The following is a 12,130-nucleotide window of genomic DNA, read 5'->3' as shown; positions in this document are numbered from 1 at the left end:
CTGATTCCTCATGTATTGAATTGCATTGTAACTGTACTGTTTGCCCTAACCTTGTAAAGCGCTGAACAAACTGTTGGTGCTATATAAATCCTGTATAATAATAACAATAATATATCATTTTATTTTACTGCTAACAAGTCTCTCCTTGCTGTAAGCAGTTTGAACATGTTCATTTTGTTCTTGCTATTTTGGATCCCATACATTTCTTAAACAATAATAATAATAATAAAATGTTAAAAATAAACTGCAAATAATAATAATATAAATAATAATAATAATAATAATATATTAATAATAATAATAATAAAAAAATGTTAATAATAAACTGCTAATAATAATAATATCAATGATAATAATAATAATAATAATAATAATGATAATAATAATAATAATAATAATAATAATAATAATAATGCAATGTTAATAATAAACTGCTAACAATAATATCAATGATAATAATAATAATAATAACCACGACACTACCTGCCTGGAGTTTGCATGTTCTCCCTGTGCCTGTGTGGGTTTCCTCCGGGTACTCCGGTTTCCTCCCACGCTCTAAAGACATGCTGGTAGGTTAATTGGCTTCTGTCTAAAACTGGCCCTAGTATATGAATGTGAGTTAGGGACCTTAGATTGTAAGCTCCTTGAGGGCAGGGACTGATGTGAATGTACAATGTATATGTAAAGCGCTGCGTACATTGACAACGCTATATAAGTACCTAAATACACTTTATTGCACCAAGTTTGCCCTTTTCGTAATAAACCTTTTATGTTGAAAAGTGTTAACCTTGTCTCTAAAACTCTTAATGCAAGCTATGAACGAACCTCTGCCTTTTGAAGAGCGCTACTGTTGTAGAGTAAGGCCTCTGAGCAGACCTGCCTGTGGTGACAGTGTGTGCTGCAGACGCTTATTCTAAAATCCTAATTGGTATTGCTAATTGACGGGAGTACCAACGTTTCCTTATCAATGTTGGTGGTGGCAGTTAAAGGGTTAATTGTGTCATTAGCCCAGTGACAATCACTCTCAGGCTACTAGTACGTAGATTGTGGTCCCGCAAGCTGGAAAATCTTTGTGCTGGGCGCAGCTGAGAGTGGCATTGTTACGTAAGTGACAGCGTGGTGTGAGGTAGGCCGGTCCTTCGTCGCAAGTTGGCGCGGAGGGCGGGGATCTGACACTCGCGTTCGTCACATATTAATAAATATCTCAAGACCTCCTGCTCTCTAGCTCTCTCATCACCTCCTCTCATGCTCGTCTCCAGGACTTTTTCAGAGCCTCTCCAAGCCTATGGAACTCCTTACCCCAATCTGTCCGTCTATCTCCTTCTCTATTAGCTTTTAGAGGATCCCTGAAAACCCTCCTCTTCAGAGAAGCCTATCCTACCCACATCTAACAACTGTACTCTAATTTTGTCCATCTGATCACCCCCCACATCTACTACCCTTTGTTCCACTTGACCCTCCCTTCTAGATTGTAAGCTCTAACGAGCAGGGCCCTCTGATCCCTCCTGTATTGAATTGTATTGTAACTGTACTGTCTTCCCTGATGTTGTAAAGCGCTGTGCAAACTGTTGGCGCTATATAAATCCTGTATAATAATAATAATAATAATAATAATAATAATAAATAGAAAATAATAATAATACATTTTTAATAATAAACTGCTAATAATAATACTATCAATGATAATAATACTAATAATAATACAAAAAAAAAATAATAATAATAATAATAATAATAATAATAATAATAATACAATGTTAATAATAAACTGCTAACAATAATATCAATAATAATAATAATAATAACCACAACACTACCTGCCTGGAGTTTGCATGTTCTCACTGTGCCTGCGTGGGTTTCCTCTGGGTACTCCGGTTTCCTCCCACACTCTAAAGACATGCTGGTAGGTTAATTGGCTTCTGTCTAAAATTGTATATGAATGTGAGTTAGGGACCTTAGATTGTAAGCTCCTTGAGGGCAGGGACTGATGTGAATGTACAATGTATATGTAAAGCGCTGCGTACATTGACAGCGCTATATAAGTACCTAAATAATAATAATAATAATAATAATACAATTTTAATAATAAACTGCTAATAATAATAATAATAAAATGTTAATAATAAACTTCTAATAATAATATCAATAATAATAATAATAGAAACATTTTAATAATAAACTGCTAATAATAATAATAATAATAATAATAATATGAATAATAATAATAATAATAATAATAATAATAATAATAAATGCTATAGGATTCTGTGCCCCATGCAGTAGCAGTCAGGCTGCACATAGTTAAACAGAGCCCATTAGTTTGGGAAGCCTGAATAGGGAGGTTAATAGCAGGACTTATTCCTGCGAGTGCCATGGCCATCCTCTGCTTTATTGTTCTAGTCTTTAATCCGAGACTTCCAGCTGGCACAGGCAGCTGGCACACGCAGAGGAGAGAGATGTGAGGGGGGACATACAAATCAATGCCTCTTCATGAGGATGCTCTGTGGTCCAGGCTGGGATCAATGCAGGTTGCAATCTCCTTCTCCCCCCCCCCCCCTCCCTCCCTCCCTGTATGCTCCCTCCTGTGATGCTGCAGGCACTATCAGCTGCATGGAATAAAATTGGATACCTTTCCCTCTACAAGGCACACAGCAATGTCTGCAAATCTGCAACAGGATTAAGGGGCTGCTGATAACAAATCCCTGCTTTATCTCACAGCAAAATCACAAGCTCTCTATGCACAGTCTAGCAAATCCATTCTCCTTTCTACTTTCAATGAAACTCATGCAGCCGGAGAGCCTGGCATTATTGCACTTCTTATAACGCATAACAAGCAATTAGATTGGAGGAGACTGCAGATAGAGCGTGGCTATTAGACAGGCATGGTTAGGGATAGACTTGGGCTAAGTGGATGCCCGGTGCGCCCCCATCACCCTACCAGTGCTGATCTGCAATGCTGTGTGAATGCCCACTTGGCACTAGCTGGGCTGCGCTGGTACCCAAGCCTTGGATGCTGCTGATCCATAGGATGGAGCTATCCTGTGTCTGAGCTGACCTGCTCTATTCTGGCTTCTGAAAGGTACTGTACTCTTCCTTCTACCCTTCACCCCCAATGTCAGCCCTGCTTGTAGATGATCAACTTCCCCAGACAGTCCAGCCAATGCAGGTCAGTGATCTAATTTGCACTCTCACCTCCTTATGACCTTGCAGATATTGATGGATTCAGGAAACTTGGATGGCGCCCTCTCCAGCCCATCAATGTATGCAGCCAATAAAATGTCAACCTTCTGTTATTTGTATGCATGGCTCAGTGTGATCCCCCATGGGACTCAGTATTGTGGGGTGCAGCACATCTCAGGGTCAGCACTTTGTAATGCATTGTATACTCTACATCTACACCTTGTGGTATAGCTATATGTATAATGGTGGCATGTTATATGTTCTGATCACACAGCAGCCCCACAAATCAATACTTGAAGCTTTTAATACAGAAGCCCTTTTTTTTTCCTAAGAAGTCTTATGAGCCAAGCAAATAAATGAATATGACGTCTAATATAAAGGACTCTCTGATAACTCTTTACAGGAAACCTGTGCTGAGAAAAAATAGCTTGGCACTGCTGACATTCTTTTACAAATATTGCCTGGTTGTTTCTAAGTTACTGGCCAGATACAAGCGAGCAGCTAGTGACCTGGAAAAGTCACAACTCCTGGGGGCGGATCCACAAAGAAAGTACGACGGCGTATCTATTGATACGCCGGCGTAATTTCAAAATTCCTGCGTCGTATCTTTGTTTTGAATCCTCAAAACAAGATACGACGGCATCTGGGTTAGATCCGACAGGCGTACGTCTTCGTACGCCCTCGGATCTTAGATGCAATTTTTCGACGTCCGCTAGGTGGCGTTCCCGTCGTAATCCACGTCGAGTATGCAAATGAGCTATTTCCGACGATCCACCGTCACATTTTTTTTACATTGTTTCTGTTTGGCTTTTTCCGGCGTATAGTTAAAGCTGCTATCTGGTGGCGTACTCATACGTGTTAAGTATGGCCGTCGTTCCCACGTATAATTTTGAAAATTTTACGTCGTTTGCGTAAGTCGTCCGTGAATGGGGCTGGACGCCATTTACGTTCACGTCAAAAACAATGACGTCCTTGCGACGTCATTTGGAGCAATGCACCCTGGGAGTTTTGACGGACGGGGCATGCGCAGTTCGTTCGGCACGGGGACACGCTTCATTTAAATGAAACACACCCCTACCCGCCGATTTTGAATTCCGCGCCCTTACACCGCAAGAGATACCCTACGGCGCAAATTCTTTTAGAATTCAAAGAAAAGAAAAGCAAGTTACAGCGGCGTAGCGTATCTCGCATACGCTGCGCCCACGCAGATGTATGTGGATCTGCCCCTGGACTGTATGGGCTAGATTCACAAAAGAGATACGACGGCGTATCTCCTAATACGCCGTCGTATCGCTGAGATACGATTGTCGTATCTATGCGCCTGATTCATAGAATCAGTTACGCATAGATAGCCCTAAGATCCGACAGGTGTAACTGTGTTACACCGTCGGATCTTAGGCTGCAATTCTAGGCCGGCCGCTAGGTGGCGATTCCATTGCGGTCGGCAAAGAAAATGCAAATGACTAGTTACGCCGATTCACGAACGTCCGCTTTGCCCGTCGATCTAAATTTACGTTGTTTCCGTAGAGATGCGTCGCGTAAAACTAAGCATGCCCTCTAGGTGGTGTAACCCATGTTAAGTATGGGCGTCGTTCCTGCGTCAAAATTTTAAATTTCACGTCGTTTGCGTAAGTCGTCCGTGAATGGCGCTGGACGCCATTTACGTTACCGTCGAAACCAATGACGTCCTTGCGACGTCATTTAGCGCAATGCACGTCGGGTAATTTTACAGACGGAGCATGCGCAGTACGCTCGGCGCGGGAACGTGCCTAATTTAAATGGTGCCCGTCCCATTTGAATTAGGCGGGCTTGCGCCGAGCGGATTTACGCTACGCCGCCGCAAGTTTACAGGTAAGTGCTTTGTGAATCAGGCACTTACGCTGTAAACCTGCGGCGGTGTAATGTAAATGGAATACGTTACGCCGCCGCAGCGTAACGTAATTCTATGTGAATCTGGCCCTATATTTCCAGGAAGGGTTTGAAGCCTTTGAGTAGAACAGCCGGGCAACTAGCATTTTATAAAGGAAAGCTCAGTAATGCCAATGTATTTTCTCTGGACTGTTTTCTTTAAGGAGTCCAGTCACTACCTGTATAGCCAATAAAGGTGGTCATTGATCGCATTGGATCCCAGGGCAAGGTAAAATGAAGAGTTTCTATCTCTTTTTATAAAATTTGTAATATCTTATTTTTTTCAGGCATTTATAAAGCACCAATAATTTACATATTGCACATTCACATCAGTTCCTGTCCTCAAGGAGCTTACAATTGAAGGTCCCTAACTCACATGCATTCACAGGGCTGGTGCAAGGATTTTTTGCACCCTAGGCGAAAATCAAATTTTGCCACCCTTCCTTGGCTCCACCCCGAGACACCCCCGGGACACAGACACAGTCCTCCGCCGTCAATGCGCTTCTGACACTATGTGAGGACGGAGCGAGGGCTGCCTGCTGATGCTGAGACTTAGTTGCTTGTTGCAGAGAGAAGAGAATAGGAACATCAGTGGCTGGGCACCCCTAGGCAGCAGGGCGTCCTAGGCGCTGCCTAGTTTACCTAGTGGTAGCACCAGCCCTGTGCATACATACTAGGGTCTGTTTAGACAGGAGCCAAATAACCTACCAGCGTGGGAGGAACATGGAGTACCCAGAGCAAACCCAGGCAAGCACTAGGGAGAACACACCAGAGTCCTGGTTTGGATTTAAACCAAGGACCCCAGTGCTGCAAGGCAGAAATTCTAACCACTATGCCACAGTGCAAAAAATAATACAGTATACAAAATAGTACAGTACACTCATGGCAAATAGATTTTATTTTACTGTAGTCAGATAAGGAGAAGTTATTGGATTGGTTGCTATAGTCACGGCACTTTGCACATCCTAAAATTAATTTGTTTGAAGAGCAATGATGGGCAACAAAGTGTAGTAGCCCATGGCAACCAATGAGCTTACAACGGTTGATTTACTAAAACTGGAGAGTGCAAAATCTGGTGTAACTCTGCACAGAAACCAATCAGCTTCCAGGTTTTTTTTTTTTGCATCAAAGCTTAATTGAACAAGCTGAAGTTAGTAGCTAATTGGCTACTATGAAGAGCTGCACCAGATATTGCACTCTCCAGTTTTAGTAAATCAACCCCACAGTTACAAGTTTAGATCAGGCAAGTTAGCGAAGCATGATTGTGGGTTGGTGGTTATGGGTTTCTGTTCTTGGCACCATGCAGCCCTTGTCTTAAAGCAAATTCAAAATTACAAAAAGAGACCATAGTAATTAAAAAAGCAAATGTAGGTACAAAATATTTAAATGTGCAGTTTATACCAAATTTGTTCTAATATATGAACAACTTTAACTCATAATTGTATATATGGATATGTGTATAAGTGTGTATATATATATACATATATATTATAAGCAAATATTATATATATATATATATATATATATATATATATATATATATATATATATATATACACACACACACAATTATTAAACATAATTATATAAAAACAAATATGTGTGTGTGTATATATATATATATATATATATATATATATATATATATATATATATATATATATATATATATATATATATATAAAACTATTTTTAAATAATTGTATATAAATAATATATAATATTTGATTATAAATGGTATTTATAATATATGGAAAAAAAAATATATATATATATATGATTTGATAGAGAGAGAGAGAGAGAGATAAATAATACAGCGCTTGCTCCACCCAATTTTGTGGTGATACCAAGTGCAATATTCCTCAGTGTTTATAACCAAACCATATCAAAAACATAAATCAGCTGGTGCTTATAACTCTATCAGTAGATTGAATCGACGAATGGTAGAAGGTGGCATGCAAGTCACATAAATAAATAACTAAGGTCCAATCTTTGTGGTGAATTCTTCTGATGTTCAATTACAGATTGTGAAAACTTTATAATAACACTAATGCCGCGTACACACCATCACTTTATGTGATGAAAAAAAATGACGTTTTTAAAAACGTCACTTTAATTGACCGTGTGTGGGGGAAAACGTCGTTTTATGTCTTGTAAAAAACGACCAAAAAAAATTGAAGCATGCTTCAATTTTATGTGTCGTTTTTCAAAAGTGCACTTTTTACTTCACAGAAATTGACCGTGTGTAGCAAAAAACGTCGTTTTCTAAGACGTTTTTTCATCCACGCATGCCCAGAAGCTACTTATGAAGCAAGCTTCAATGGTAAAACGTGGTGGAACGTAACCTCACTTTGCAAGATCATTGTGAGAAAAACGATGGTGTGTAGGCAACTTCGTCTTTGAAAATTGAAGTTTCAAAAACGTCATTTTTTACTTCACAGAAAGTGTCGTTTTTTTCCATCACATAAAGTGATGGTGTGTATGCGGCATTAGGCCCCGTACACACGATAGAATCCATCCGCTGAAAAATCCCAGCAAATGGGTTTCAGCGGATAGATCCTATGGTGTGTACACTCCAGCGGATCTGTTTCCGCGGATATTTATCCCCTGGGATGGATTCCAGCAGATCGAATATTTGCTGACATGCCAAACAAATCCATCTGCTGGAATCCATCCCAACGGATGGATCCGCTGGTCTGTATAGACTCACCGGATCCATCCGTCCGAAGGGATCCCCCGCATGCGTCGTAATGATTCAACGCATGCGTGGAATTCCTTATATGACAGCGTCGCGCACGTCGCCGCGTCATAATCGCGGCGACGGCGCAACACGTCATCGCCAGAGGATTTCGGCGCGGATTTCAATGCGATGGTGTGTACACGCCATCGCATAGAAATCCGCGGAAATCCTCAAGAGGATTTATCCGTGGAAACGGTCCGCTGGACCGTATCCGCGGATAAATCCTCCCGTGTGTATGGGGCCTAATAGTGCATAAAGTGATGGCTGTGCAAAACAATTATTTTCTTTAAGAAAAAGTGCTGCTGTGCTCAGTATCCCTTTAATGTCTGTGCATCCACCTTGTGGGGAACTCTGAATACTCCGCACTCACCAGATATGTTGGACTCCTTTACCTTATAACAAAGGAAGTCAGCTGTGCTTTCAGGTCTCTAGGGGGACCTATCCCACTGCATTGTCCTTTGGTTACTCCCACTAGTGTTGATTACCTCCAATGGTGACTCCAAATCTCATGGGCCAGGAAGTGCAGTTGTGCAATATATGGAGAGAGAAGCTTCTCGTAGTATAAAATCCTCGAAAAATGTATTAAATATCCGCATCATACATGGTAAGAAACCATAAAATTATTGTTGTTATAAACAGACTGGAGGTTACCCTGAAGCCTCGTACACACGACCGAGGAACTCGACGGGCGAAACACATCGTTTTCCTCGTCAAGTTCCTTGTTAGGCTGTCGAAGAAACTCGACAAGGCAAGTTTCTCCATTCCCGTCGAGGAAATAAAGAACTTTTGGCTCGTCGAGTTTCTCGACAGTTTCCTCGACAAAAAATATCTCCCAGCAAGTTTCTTGCTGTTTTTTGTCGAGAAACTCGGTCGTGTGTACGAGGCCTAAGGCATAAAAATCAGCTCTGTGTATATCTAGATAGCTCTAGCTGCCTGGAATATGGCGTGCATTCCACAAACTCAGCTGGTGGTGACATGCAGGAAGCACAGCCATTACTTAAAGCGGGGGTTCACCCGTACATAACACTTTTTCCCCTTAGATGGATGCTCGTTTTGTCTAGGGGAATCGGCTAGTTGTTTTAAAATATGAGCTGTACTTACCGTTTACGAGATGCATCTTCTCCGCCGCTTCCGGGAATGGGCTGCGGGACTGCGCGTTCCTATTTTGATTGACAGTCTTCCGAGAGGCTTCCGACGGTCGTATCCATCGCGTCACGATTTTCCGAAAGAAGCCGAACGTCGGTGCGCAGGCGCAGTATAGAGCCGCACCGACGTTCAGCTTCTTTCGGCTACTAGTGACGCGATGGATGCGACCGTCGGAAGCCTCTCGGAAGACTGTCAATCAAGAAGGAACGCCCGCTCCCGAAGACCCATACCCGGAAGCGACGGAGATGATGCATCTCGAAAACGGTAAGTACTGCACATATTTTAAAACAACTAGCCGATTCCCCTAGACAAAACGAGCATCCATCTAAGGGGATTGTTTGAAAAAATAGTTTTATGGGTGAACTCCCGCTTTACTACACTATTAGTGTCATTATAAAGTTTGCACAATCTGTTATTGAACATCGGATGAATTTACCACAAAGACTGGACCTTAGAAATTTATGTATGTGATTTGTATTCCACCATTAATTGATTCAATTTACTGATAGAGTTATAAGCACCAGTTGATTCATGTTTTTGATATGGTTTGGTTATAAACACGGAGGAATATTGCACTGGGTATTAGCACAAAATTAGGTGGAGCAAGCGCAGTCTATAATTTATCTATTCACCATTTGACAGTGTTGATGGCAACGGCTTAATTACATCGCCACCCATTATCATAGGCGCGAGGTGTCTCACATTTATATATATATATATATATATATATATATATATATGCTGTGGAAATTAACTATTAATTCCTCGATTAATCGTTAAATTTTTTGATCGATCAAAATTCTTTTGATCGGTACTCACCTCTCCGCTGGCAGCAATGGGAATGCTTTGTCAAAAAAAAAAAAGTTTCACACTCGCGGCAAAATACGCTGCGTACGCCGTACGCCGTTGTCGCATAGATGTGAATGGAGCCTTACACTTCCCTCTATTAATTCCCTCTATCAACCTGAGATTCTACAGCCATCCACTGGGAGTTCTGATAGTTCCCTTTACGGGACATCTACATGCCGACTGACTGATGTTAACCCCTCCTCATCTGGATTCAGCAGTGGTATCGTTGTACACATTTTTATACCAGTATCATACTTAGCTACATGTTTTTTATGACTGATTTTTCTACCGTTTGGTATTACTCGCACCATTTTTACATTTTATGTAGCTACGTCGATTTTATCTCCAGTGCAATATTTATTTTGTTAGCTACTTGAAGACTATAAAAGTTTTAATGCTATTCCCATCGAGCGCTGCCTTTGTATGTTTTTTGTATCCTGCTATCCATTTTTCCAGTGGTTGGAAGCTGCACTGGGAATCAGCCTGCAAGGAGATCAGCTAAAAGTAGTTGGATCTGTATGTGTGTTATAATTAATCGAAATTAGTTAAAGTGGAGTTCCACCCATAAATATAACATTACATCAGTAGTTTTAAAAAAATGTCATTAGTCCTTTACAAATTTTTTTTTTTTTTAGATGCCTTCAAAGTGTTGTTGCTAGGCAGAATAGTTAATCTTCCCACTTCCTGCACCTAGGTGCTTAATGCTTCCTAACCTACACCGCACAGACTCCTGGGAATGTAGTGGGTGTAACTTTCCAGGAGTCTGTGCACTCCCCAGTCTCAAAGAATCATGTGACTTGGACAGCACAGGTGCTGAAACCTGATCTGACACTGCTTGTGCAGCACTGAGCATGTGCAAGGTCTGCAAGGCTGAAATCCAGGAAGTCATACAGTCTGGCTTCATGATGCCCACACTTAAGATGGCCCCAGTCAATTTCTATTTTATAAAGTGTCTAAATGCTGTAACAACCTAACAAAACCGACCTTAGTTTACAGACTAACTTTACTAGAATACATTAGGCTTGTGTATTACAGGGGTATTTATATTTAAAAAGTGAAATTGTGGCCGGAACTCCGCTTTAATTAATTGATAAAAAAAAATAGATTAATCGGACACAAAAATTTTAATCAGTAACAGCCCTAATATCTAATATTATATCTAATATTATAAAGACATTTTATTTTCATTAAAAAAATCATAGTAACTGATGTAGCAAGAGACTTGTTGCAACGGCAGAATTGTGTATAAAGTGCAATGATGACATGCAAAGTAGAGTAACAAATCAGATTTTCCGTCAGTCATATTAAAGGAGGATTAATTCTGATGGGTTGCTGTGCCTTCATAAATTGGATTATATGTATACTTCAGTTATTCAATAAAATATTATCTACTATAGTGACAACGACTTACATTATCTATGGATGATTAATTGCCATACAGATAAAGTCACTCTTCATATAGCTGGGGGACTACAGCTTTTACCAGTCCCTGGTTGACCTGGGCTTCAAGGATTGAGCCTGTAGTTCCATAAATTGTTGCTGACAATGGATCTTTAAGGTTTTATGGCTGGGGTTGCATGATAGAACCTTTTCTATTGTCATATGCTTGACATGACTATTGAAGCAACGAGTGACCCTGGTTGACCTCTAGTTTTATGGCACCCTATGCACACATGGTTATTTAGTAAAGTGCGTAAGACATTGATGATATGCTATGTACAGTATTCAACTGGAACCAATCCGATAATGGTTCACAGAGGTGAGATTACTGATTGGTCACTGAGGAACCTTGCACTTTGCTTATGATCACTGCTGTTTTCCCTACTGAATAAAGTGCAAAGGTGAATATCATAAGAAAAGAAAAACAGGGGATAGCCAGTAGCTCACTGGGGTGTATAGGCTGGGAAGGCTCTGTATGAGTGCAAACACAACACCCCTCAAATAGCTGATTCACCTCAATAAGGGGTGATCCTGGTAATCAGCCAAGCATACAAAAAGGAAAAGGTGAAAAGAGAAAAGAGAGGTGTTCTCAGTCATTATGACGATGGAAAGGGTAATGTTGATGGAGTGTATGTCCTGACGGACGTTTTGAGAAGTTTAAGATCCAGCTGTCGTTGGTCGATCAGCAGGAGAGAGCTCCTTCCCTGGAGATGTAGGGAGAGCCCCAAAGTATGAGAATGAGTACTTTGGTACTTTGTTGTCGCGTTCCTCTGAAGATAATGTTGAGTCTATGAAGGCTTGCCATCTGGAGTAGAATCGTGCTTTGGATCCTTTGTGTTTGAGGTCAGTGTTGAGTCTATCCTTGAA

The 12,130-nt window shown here is 40.7% G+C and overlaps 1 protein-coding gene across 1 annotated transcript in view; it reads left to right on the top strand.

Moving 5' to 3' along the window:
* The first annotated feature begins 2,585 nt into the window (after nt 1-2,585).
* Nucleotides 2,586-12,130, top strand: part of GRM5 (glutamate metabotropic receptor 5) — a 491,177-nt gene continuing 481,632 nt past the window's right edge. The window contains exon 1 of the mRNA XM_040340106.1: nt 2,586-3,079. The gene's annotated coding sequence lies outside the window, so the exon portion shown is untranslated. The remainder of the gene's footprint in view (nt 3,080-12,130) is intronic.

The sequence above is a fragment of the Rana temporaria genome, chromosome 2, assembly GCF_905171775.1.
Source record: "Rana temporaria chromosome 2, aRanTem1.1, whole genome shotgun sequence".
NCBI classification, from domain to species: domain Eukaryota; kingdom Metazoa; phylum Chordata; class Amphibia; order Anura; family Ranidae; genus Rana; species Rana temporaria.
Note: the sequence above shows the minus strand (reverse complement) of the source record. Positions and strands in the feature narration are given on the sequence as shown.